This window comes from Mus pahari, chromosome 11 (assembly GCF_900095145.1).
Source record: "Mus pahari chromosome 11, PAHARI_EIJ_v1.1, whole genome shotgun sequence".
Classification (NCBI taxonomy): domain Eukaryota; kingdom Metazoa; phylum Chordata; class Mammalia; order Rodentia; family Muridae; genus Mus; species Mus pahari.
In genome coordinates this window covers 71,256,663-71,268,437 of record NC_034600.1, presented here as the reverse complement: position 1 = coordinate 71,268,437, position 11,775 = coordinate 71,256,663, and positions in this window count along the sequence as shown.

Here is an 11,775-nt window from a genome sequence, read left to right as displayed (position 1 = left end):
TGTGTGTGTGTGTGTGTGTGTGTGTGTGTGTGTGTGTGTGTGTGTGTTGTGGGATAGAAAAAAATCAATGTGAGAAAAAAATCCCAGCAACATAATTTCTTTGGAAATCTAAGACACGTAGAACTAGCCTGTCCCTGTCCCTTTAAACAGCATATGTACTAATGGTACAGTCATGGGTGGCCCATATGCCTAAAAGCCTGCAATCAAGATTTCTAATAAGCTAGCTATTCCCTCTCTCAATTATCCCTGAAATATTCCAAAACAGGGTAATGTTTGGTGTTATAAACCTGTAATGAGGATGATTCAAATAACTGAGGTTTCTCAGTTCGCCATGTCCCTCACTGGAAAATGGACTGTTAGTAATCTTAAACAGTGGGTGGCCCAAGAAAGGCTGATGAGACACCCTTTAACACTGACTCTAATGTCATTAAGGATGAGTTCTTGGAAATCTCATGTGTCATTAGGGTGACAAATGTGAACTTATTTGTTCCGAGCAATAACGAATTAAATAGGGAAGGCCACTACTAGTGCAAAAGCAACAAGGGGGCTTTTGAATCCCGTCTCTAGGCAGAGTGATGGTTGTCATGGTTTCACAGTTTTGAGTGTCTCCCAGAATCTGCAGGCCTCATTAAGATCATTCGCAGATAGCCATGCAAAAGATATAGGAGAAAGGATTTCTAGTTACAAAGGTTAGCCCGTAATTGCTACGCCATTTACCTCGGTTACTCTTTCAAACACTGAAGCACACAAAGACACTCTCCTCAATGAAATGAAAGCAACAACAGCAAAGCATTAGGATTCGCACCATGTGGTTTTCATGATATTTACATTTACCATTTGAACAAACTTATCATGGCCTTTTTCACTTGTGAGAAGGTAGATAAAGGCATATGACTGTCAGAACTGACCCCCAGCCTGCTGCCTTTTTATCTGAGAGCCTGTAGTGGAGTTTTGTCTTGTTTTGTTTTGTTTTAAGATATGAAGGCCAAAGTAGAAATAATTATTCTTCACAATCTTATATTCTTCACTCGTTGTGAATAACTAACAATTGTTCTGAATTTCAGCTCTACCGTGTCATAGCTTGCAAGTATATACCGAGATAATCAAGAGATGTTGAGTTTCCATATTCTACTGCCACTTAGTGAAGTGGCAAAAGAGATTATTCAGCCAACGAATCCCCAGCATCAAACACAGTGAGAGAGCTCAGAGCTTCCCTCTTCTACTCTCTGCAAGCATGTGGCTAAATGTGTGACTTATGATTGATCTGTATGAATGGCAGCTGTGTAGCAAAGTCTTTCCATTAGCTAGTTGGGTCTGTGGGACTCTCCTCTGTGTTTATAATTTTGGAATACCCAAAGAATAATGAATGACCACAGACATGCTGCAAACCTAGAGATCAAGAGACTGTGGATTTCAAGAAATGGAAAGAGTTTCAAATAATAGCCTCTCACTCATATAATTAAAACCAGTCTCCTTCCAGATTTCCAAGCTGGCACAGTTTTACCAGCACCATGGCCTTGAGGCTCCTGTGCGCATGTGTGTGGTGTTCCTCTCTGAAACAGCACACATAGGGAAGACAAAGAGGGCCATGGGACAAGCCTTTTCAAAATCTATACAAGTTGGAAGTGGACCACACAGGTGATCATCAGACATCATGGCTGCACCTTTGTCAGTGCTAAGATGTTCTGTTTCTTTAACTTCCTCAGCCTGAGTGTAGAGAGCTCCTGTCTCTGAAGGAACATCCTTCCCAGCCAGTAGCTTGTTCTGAACAAGGAGAAAATTGATTCTTCAGTGCCAGATGTTCTGAATGGTGCAAAAGTACCGTATCAACGTCTTCACTTGTACCTTTCCACATGGACTGGATGCCAATGCCAAGCTCTAGAAGTATTGGAGACATAAGCAAGGCTTACAAAAAATAGGGCTAAGAGTGTCTTTCGGCCGAAATTGAGAGACAGTCATTGTCAAGGGAATGATAAATGAAAATTATGAAATGGTCTAAAGGTCATATTTCTTAGTTTTGGTGAGATAAAATTCCAGGAACCTCTTTCGGTTTTTCTAATGATCAAGTTTATTGCCATTGCCGTAACAAGGAAATATAAATTCAGATTTGGGTCGAAGGTTTCCAGATCTTATCATTTTTGTGGGGATGGTCTTATTCATTTTGGTCCTTCATTTTTCTATCAGGAATTGGTCTCTTATGTATGTGTTGTGTGCCATTTTCAGAAGAAACTCATGTTCTGGTTTGAACTTCTAATATCCCATAAAGGTTCATACTTTGAGCCTTTGGACTGCACAACCAAACTTATAGGCATCCTCTCTCAATATTCTCTTTTTGATGGAGTAGTTCCATCTTTCTGTGGAAAGACATGATAAAAGGGTTATAGACACACACACACACACACACACACACACACACACACACAAATGTTCTAAAGATATGAGCGCACCACAACATCTTATATTGTTACTACTTCATAGCAAATACTTTCAAAAAGTCATGGTCTTTCTGGAACTGTGAACTAATGATCAAATGGGGAAGAGACTGTTCATGGGTTGTTCAGATCAGCAATTGCACAAAGTAATGTATCATACAATTGGATTTCCACCAATGAGTTGAACATTTATTGTTGTTGTTGTTGTTGTTGTTGTTGTTGCTTAGAGTCTGAGATACAGCAGCCCCTAAGCTGCCATGACTGATCTATTATCAGGATAAGCCCTTGAAAGACAAACTCCCGGCCCGTTTGCTGGTACCTGAAGTCCTGGCATCAGGTGGTTATGCTCGCCATAGCAGACAGAAACCTCTCTAAACTCACAGTCGCAAATAAACCTTTCCTCTCTTAATTCCTTTTTACCAGGTATATCTGTCACAGCAATACAAGTTTAACTAACATAGAAAGCTGGTGCTAGAAACGGGGTCACTGCGTGATAAGGTTAAGTGCGTAACTCTTAGTCATTTATAACTGGCCTTCAGGAAGAATTTGAAACAATTTGGAGATGTGTGCAGAGAAACCATAAAATTCTACAAAGCAGAACTCAGGTGTAATTCTGCAGAGAATTTAGGAGGCCAGCATTCTGATAAAACAAGGCCAGGAAAGAATGTGGTCATGAGTTTTTGTATCAGAACAAAACCCTCTTCAGACTTGGACTAGAGGCCATTCTTTTGAAAATTGACAAGGAACCTGACTATCTTTTATCAACGTCCTGAAAGTTTAAGGTAATCTGAAGGAAGACCCTATGTTGCACAAATGGAAACTTAGTTGGAAAACCATCACATTTGGGAGGGGAGAATGGAAGGAAGAGCTGGGGGGGGGGGGGCTGGGGGAACAGGGGTTGCAGATATTGGGATGAAAAGTAAACAAATAAACTAACCAATGGAGAAAATGTAAAGAGAAATCAGATGTGATAGCACTCACCTGTAACCACAGTATTAAAAACACTGAGGAAAATGGTTGGCAAAAGGCTGAGTTCAGCCTGAGCGACATAACAACCTCCAAGCATGCCTAGTAGCCAAGTAAAACACTATCTCAAAAAAAAAAATTCAAATGCTATCCCTTTATCTTCCCCCAGCCCCCTATACCCCCCCAGCCCTGCTCCCAAACCCACCCCCTCCCGTTTCCTGGCCCTGGCATTCCCCTGTACTGAGGCATATGATCTTTGCAATACCAAGGGCCTCTCCTCCCATTGATGGCCGACTAGGTCATCCTCTGCTACATATGCAACTAGAGACACAGCTCTGGGGTGGGGGGTACTGGTTAGTTCATATCGTTGTTCCTCCTATAGGGTTGCAGACCCCTTTAGCTCCTTGGGTATTTTCTCTAGCTCCTTCATTAGGGGCCCTGTGTTCCATCCAATAGATGACTGTGAGCATCCACTTCTGTGTTTGCCAGGCATTGGCATAGACTCACAAGAGAGAGCTATGTCAGGGTCCTGTCAGCAAAATCTTTCTGGAATATGCAATAGTGTCTGGGTTTAGTGGTTGTTTATGGGATGGATCCCCAGGTGGGGCAGTCTCTGGATGGTCTTTCCTTCCTTAGAAGAGACACCTAAGTAAATGTTTCCCTAGATTCAACCATCAAGCTATTGACAGCACATTTGCTGAAGTGGTTCAAAGGGGGTTGATGGGTACTCGCAGATCATGATTTTGCTTCTTATGTTGCACTTATATGTGTAGAGACCAGTTCTGTCTGGGAGGGTTATAATTGTACTTCAGTTCACCTGTATTAAAGAAAGTCTTGCTTTGACTTATCATAACGAGATCAGGTCTGGTCATGTTCATTAATCATAAAATTAGGACAGAACAGGCTAGAAGTCGCTTTTAGGATCTGCCATTGATATTGTGTCAACGTTTGGAAATTTTTCTAAATTATTGCATGTAAAACCAACAGTGGCTTAAGGAGGCATTTTATAAGTATTTCCATTGTTCACATTTCCATGATAGATGGGCCTTTACATAAAAGAAAGACATGAGCATACCACACACTCACACACACACACACACACACACACACACACACACACACACACACTTAGCTGATAAGTGCTCAGCATTGATAACCATAACAATGAAGCTGATGTTCTCAGATTTTTGCTTCTGTAGTATTTAATTTAGCCTTAGGAAACATGATCATTTCAAGACTCAAAACAATACAAAAATTGAGCCACACTTATAAAACTATGTTGAGCATTGCATCTACCATTCTGTCTATCACCATCATTCTAAGTCTTCTCACTATATTCTGATAGAAAGAGTAAAAGAATGAGATACACTACTGATGCTGGAAGAAAGACAAAAAAAGACGTTTGACTCAGCCAATAAAATTGAACTGCCATAAGAGAGAGCCAAAAGAATAAATAATGATCTGAAAAGGATGCAGACAGGGCTTCATGGCCCAGATATTTTTCTCAGTTCTAGTTACTGTGAGTGGAGATGAGTGTATTTATCAACGGTATTTAAAAGTTCCTCTTTTGCCAAATACAATGTTTGTTTGGAACTTTTTGCCAGTGTGGTAGTATAAAAATGTGTCCTTTGTACTGATTTTTCAAATCTGCTAGCCAAAAAATACAGCAGAATGCATGCTGTTGATAACCAGAAGTAGCCATCATCCCAGAGAATTGATTTCCAAAGCATACAACCAAATTTTTTATGTGCAACCTCTTAGTATTCTCTTTGATGGAGTAGTTAGATATGACTGTGGAGAGAGTGAAGGTACCACGTCACCTTCCATTATTCCTATTTCCTAGCAAATACTGTCAGTTAATGTCTGTCTGGAACTATGAAGAAGTGTTCAAATCAGTAGTTTGTCCAGAGTAAAGACTGAAGGAAGAGAAGTAACATAAAACTTGGTTTCAATCACTTATGCCTGGAATACACACACACACACACACACACACACACACACACACACACACACACACAAACATGCTTAGAGTCTAAGACGCAGTAACCCCTACACCTATCATGTTCACCAAAAGGAAAACTGAACCACAACTGAGAAAAAATTCCAGTGAACTTACCAGATTTTCAACTAACACACAAAATCCTTTAGGAACCTGTAAAGTCGATAGTGACCTGGGCATTTAATTCAGGATGCATTCATTGGTTGTCTTCTGTCTTCCCTTTGCTTCTGTGATAGACAACTAAAAGTACACACAGCTCTTGCTTTCAAGGTGTCCATCAGCTATTGATGAAAGAGCAGCACTAAGAAATACCTTGACTCAAATCAAGAAGTGTTTCTCAGTCCTAAATGAGACATTGATATCACCACTTACCCCAAAGCTTGGGTAACATTAAGGAGTAAGAAAGGTCAACAGGGAAGATGTCTTCTGGACATAAGTGGAAACTGAACTTATGAATTAACAGGAGTCTTTTGCCATCTGAAGATCTGTACAAGATCAACCCAGTCAACAAGTCATTACAGACAGCTCATCAGGTCCCCACCCACACTGAGAAGCTGTCATTGGTGGTTCATGGCAGCCAGAGAAAGGAAGGTCAGCTGTCCTCGGGGATGTAGCCCATGATAGGGTGCACATGCTCCATTGGATGCTACTTTACACCTATATATTTGTGGGTGGAACTTATAGGGCTTAATGTGTTATTTTTAAAAAGGATAAGAGGAAGGGTAAGAAAAAGAGGAAAAAGAAAGTCGTAGGGGAATGGAGGTTGGATAGAGTCTAAATGTGTCAAAAGGACAATGTACTTCCATATCAATTATTAATAAAATTAAATAAATAAAATAAAAATTATTAAAGGAAATAATTATTAGATGGCCACTAAAGAGTGCCACTTTTTGAGGCACTAGAGATAGAGGCAGAAAAGAGACAGATTCCATGCTCTCGTGGTGCTTACATTCTAAAGCCATCACACCTGTCAGACTATGTGTGTGTGTGTGTGTGTGTGTGTGTGTGTGTGTGTGTGTGCAAATAAGCATGTAAATATATGTCAGTGCCTCACTGTATATCTCGCTGGGCTGGTCTAGAACTCTGTTTCTTGAAGTCATAGAAATCTACCTGCCTATACCTGCGATGTGCTGATATTAAAGTTAACAAATTTATCTCTCTCTCTCTCTCTCTCTCTATCTATCTATCTATCTATCATCTTGAAGCATGGCCTCACTATTGTAGCCTTGACCTTGCTACATATACCAGGCTGGCCTCAATTTCACAGATATCTACTTGCCCCTATCTCCTTTATGCTGGAAAAAAGGCTGTACCATCATGCCAGTCTCTGTCTCTCTGTCTCTGTCTCTCTGTCTCTCTGTCTCTGTNTCTCTCTCTGTCTCTCTCTGTCTCTGTCTCTGTCTCTGTCTCTCTCTCTCTCTCTCTCTCTCTCTCTCTCTCTCTCTCTCTCACACACACACACACACATTGTCCAGAAGCCTCAGGTAGATTCAATTTATACTGTCTCATAATATAGTTGCGAGACTAACAAACTAGTGAACTTGTGGCTACAGTGTTGTTAACTGAGCATTGCAGTCAGTTTCATTTTGATTTAGTGTCAACAAACACACATGGCAGGTGACTCCTATATGTTAGATTTTCTCTTTTGGACAAGATACATAAGCAACATTGAGAATGTCAAAACCTGAGACCCTGAACTGAGGGTGTTGCTCAGTAGTAGACAGCTTATGAGTGGATATAAATCCCCAGTTTCATACCAGCACCCACAGCATGGAGAGGCAGTAGAGGGAAAGAATCACACCTCTAAGCTGACAGAATTCTCAGATTTAAGTTTGAGAATCATTGTTTTATTAAAGGCAGAGAATAAACAAAAATAGTTGTACATAAGAATGTGTATACGGAAAAAAAGAATGTGTATATGTTTGGGAATATGCACGTATACAAGGAACAGTACATTCTACAGTGCAAAATACAAAGGAAGAAGGCTGGGGATATAGTAGAGAAGCTGTGTTTTGTTTTGTTTTGTTTTGTTTTGTTGATAGGTTAGAAAGTATCTTCTGAGAATTAGCAACTAGAAAAGATGTGTGAAAACTGAAGCCACTTGGTTGCATTAGGAAGAGGAGTCTGAGTTCAAGAACTGAGTACAGAGTAAAGGCTGTCTTTCAGAATTCTAGAAACTCAGAGATGAGCTTCACAGAAGAGCAGAGGAGGGAAAGAGTGGAGGAGAGGGAAGGTGGGGTGAAGAAGGAGAGAGCAGAGGAGCATGTGAGGCAAAGTAGAAGGAGACTGTAGGATCTTAGGAGTATTATCATAGCTTGGATTTTTAAAAAGAACGAAGGGTTACATCAGTTCTCATTGCAAGGAAGATTCTGGAAACCAACCCAATGGAACATCTGTCCTCCTGGATCCTTATTGACTGCATTCCTCAGACCCCTGACCTTATTGCACGTTTGTAGTTCTCTTTGTCCCATGAATCATTTATTGTGACCCCATTAAGGACTTAATTAACCCTTCAATCATTATAACTAAAGTTTACTGAGACCAACTACATTCCAAATGCTCTTTCATTCTGAAATCCAAACAAAGGAGACAACACCTTACCTTGGTGAAATTTTCTATGCTGAAAGAGACAATCAGTGAATAAAGGAATGAAATTGGGTAATGATAAACGCTAGAAAGAGGACATAGTAGTTTAAGGGAAGGTTACAGGGCTATGTTCTAAAAGATACTTGGGAAGTTTTCTCTGAGAGGATACATGCTAGGGAAAGAGAGAGAAAGACAGAGAGAGAGAGAGAGAGAGAGAGAGAGAGAGAGAGAGAGAGAGAGAGAGAGAGAGAGAGAGAGAGAGAGAGAGAGAGAGAGAGAGAGAGAGAGAGAGAGAGGGAGAGAGAGAGAGAGAGAGAGAGAGAGAGAGAGAGAGAGAGAGAGAGAGAGAGAGAGAAGAGAGAGAGAGACTATGTTTGCTTTGTGGCAACTCAAAGCTCAGCACAGTTCCTCATTACCCACAAATGAAGTTAATTAAAGCAACATTGATCCTCATACAGTTTCTGTGGTCAGGAAACTGTGGCCAGTTTTAGCTGAATGTTCTGATTCAGGATCTTTCAGTAAGGACGGTAGTCCACACTGTTGTTGTTTTTGTTGGACACTTTTTTAGACAGAAAAACCCAATTCCAACCTCATTCTATGGCTGCTGGCTTGAGGACATGGTTCCTGACTAATTGCATCATCCATATGGCAACTTAGGACACAGCATCTGGCTTTCCATGAGGTGAGTTATTCAAGAAAGAGGGCAGAGGAAGCAAGCAAGATAGTTTGTGTCTTATTTAACTTGTTTTAAACTGAAGTTCTGTTACCTGAGCTATATCCTACTGGTCACAGAGCATGCGTGAGGGACCCCAGGACCGTGTGAAGCCTGGGAGGGATGAGTATTGCCAGCTGCAATGGAGGCTAAGTGCACTCAACACATGGCCTGCCATGCTTGAAAACTACTCCATTGTTTGTTGTGAAGTCTGGCCACCAAGCTGAAGCTGTCCCCTCTCCCCTCTCAGAAGCCAGAGAACAAGAGAAAGACAGGAGGAAGAAGTAGAGAAATCAAGGGGAGAGTCAAGCACTAAGGAGGAAAGAACAGAAGATGAAAATGTATAGAGAAGTTTCCGGTTTCTCTAGAAATTCATTTAGGTACAGGGTCCTAAGCACAGATCTTAGGCAGAATTCAAGTGCTAAAAGGCATTAATGGGCTCTTTTAGCTTCCTCAGTGTCTCAAGTTCGTTTCTTCCACTCATTGTCACCCCAGATATCACAAGGAGGGAGTTTTGAAAAGATTCTATTTCCCCTGGGGTAAGAATTACACCAAGATTTTCTTAAGACTAAAGCTAGCTATAAGACAGTTTTCATTATAAATAATTGCTTTCATTAAATCTATTTGAGGACATTGGATATTTTATGATCTGCTATCTCTTGTTCAACATCTGACGTTCTTAATTCACTTAAGTTTCTGTAGAATGCCTCACACAATAAATTTCTCCTTGGCTTTATTTCCAGGAAAAAGATTTACTCTGCAGACAAGTTTGCCTGACTTTTTTAGCAAGGGAAAATGGAATATCTCAGTGAGTGTCTTTGTCTTCCTTTGTTTTGGGGAAATAAAAACATTATAGGCTAAGGCGTCATTTTAGCTCTTTCCAGGTAATATCTCTTCCTTCCAAAGATTTTCATGAGATTGCCAGTCTTTTGTTTTTCATTGCTGAAAGTTATATACTGTCTTGAAACCTTTTGTAAGCAAGATTTATATTCTAATAAATGGTATATTATGAGAGCTTTAGCCAAAAGAACATGATTTTCATTTCTAACTTGAATGTTTAGGTCTGTTGCAAAAAGGTATCTTGATATGCTGACGTACTAGGAAATTTACTGCTTTAGATTTTATTGTTGTTGATGTTGTTACTCATCTTCCTCTTCATCATCTTCATCATTACCACCACCACCATCATTGGTGGACTGATGAGGATTAACAATTTTCAGCTGAATTACCTGTTTCCTCAAGACTGCTGTTTTTATCCGTGTTCTTTCTGAAAACCAGCTACTTTTATGAACTGAAAAAGCTACTAAAATATAATACCTGCTCAGAAAATGTACTGTACCTGAATGCTGTTTATTAATGAAAAATTGCCTTCATCATTACTATAAATTCAGATAGATAGATAAGATAGATGGATAGAGACAGACAGACAGACAGACAGACAGACAGACAGACAGACAGACAGACAGAGACAAATAGAAAGTGGAGAAATGGGAGTTGGAGAAAGACTGAATACCTGCTATGTACATTTTTGTTGCTTGTATGGATATAGTTTCAGTGCTGACCACACTAAGCTGTACAACCAATAAGAGAGTTGCCCCTGTAGAGGCTAACTCATCTTCTCCAGTGGTTATGAGTTACCTGCAGTTCTGTGTCTAGGAATGGGGCTGTGCAAAACTTTCTGCTTTCCACAGTAGCACGCCCATTGATCCTGCTATTGTTCTCATCTTGATTATGTCGCATTCTTAGAAGAGACTGCTTCACAGCAGACTTCCTGGTATTGTCTCTTATAATCTTTCTGCCCTCACTTTTGTTATTATTCCCTGAGACATAGATGCAGAAAAAGCCATCAGGATTCAGTCATGACAGTTTTACACTGATATCATTTCTTTTACTGTGTGTGTATGTGTGTGTATGTGTGTGCATTTGTGTCTCTTTTTGTATGTTTTATGCATGCCAGTTTATGTGTGTTCACATTTATATGAACACATACATATGCCTGTAAGTCTGGGTTCATGCTCACATATGAGCATATGAATGTGGAGGCCAAAGGATGATGTCAGTTGCCTTCAACAATCTCTTGTCACATTATTTACTGAAGTCAGGTTGTTTTACTGAATTTGCTTGCTCTAGGGAACATCTGTCTCTGCTTCCTGATTGCTAGAAGTACAGGTAGGCTACCAGATTTATGTAACTTTATTGGTGTGTTGGGGATCCAAACTCCAGTGCTTATGCCTGGGTGTCAAGTAATTTATCCACTGAGCAATCTCTTTAGCCCCCAACATTAATCAATTCCCTATCCCCTTACCTCTGAACACCAGAGTTTGATTGGCATCCCACACTCTTAACAAATCACAACTGAGACTATATTTCAACACGTGAACTTCAAGGGCAGAGTATGGGAACACTCAGGCTATACTCAAACCGTATAGTCAGGTATCAGTTACATCCCAACTTAAGTTCCAGAAATGTAATAACTGTGATAGAAGAGGTGAAAGTGGGTTATTTCTGAATGAGTAAAGATGATTTGGTTCCTAGCTTTAAAGTTCAGGAACAGGGCACTGGCATATGTTTGGTTATTGGTGAGGGCCTCTGGCGGAAGCAGAGAAGTAGTGTGCCAGGAAGAGATCATATAGGGAAAGAGGAAACAGGAAGCCAAGGAATCTTGATGTACTTTATAGATTTTGTCTGAAGTTGTAGCAACTAATCCATGCTGCCAAACAGAGCTTTGAACAAAGCAATGATTTGTTTTCTTAAAAATCTAATTGATTTTTTTTTAATACCTCTGCACTGTTACACAGGGAACTAAGACTCAGGATAAATTTTTGTGGGAATGAACCATATTCAAACCGCAACAGTGTCAATGTCCTTCTCAGCTTATCACCAATTCGGTCCCCTTTAAACCTCATCAGTTTAGGTCATGTAAAGAAGGGGAAGGGATGGGTGCCTAGGAAACAGAAGTGTCTTCCTCCTCCCTGTGGTATTAGAGTACCATGGCTCAAGACCATGCTTCACCAAAAGAACCATGGTTCATCAAAAACATCAACTGTCATATTCTAGTCTTCTTTTAAATTGATTTTAAA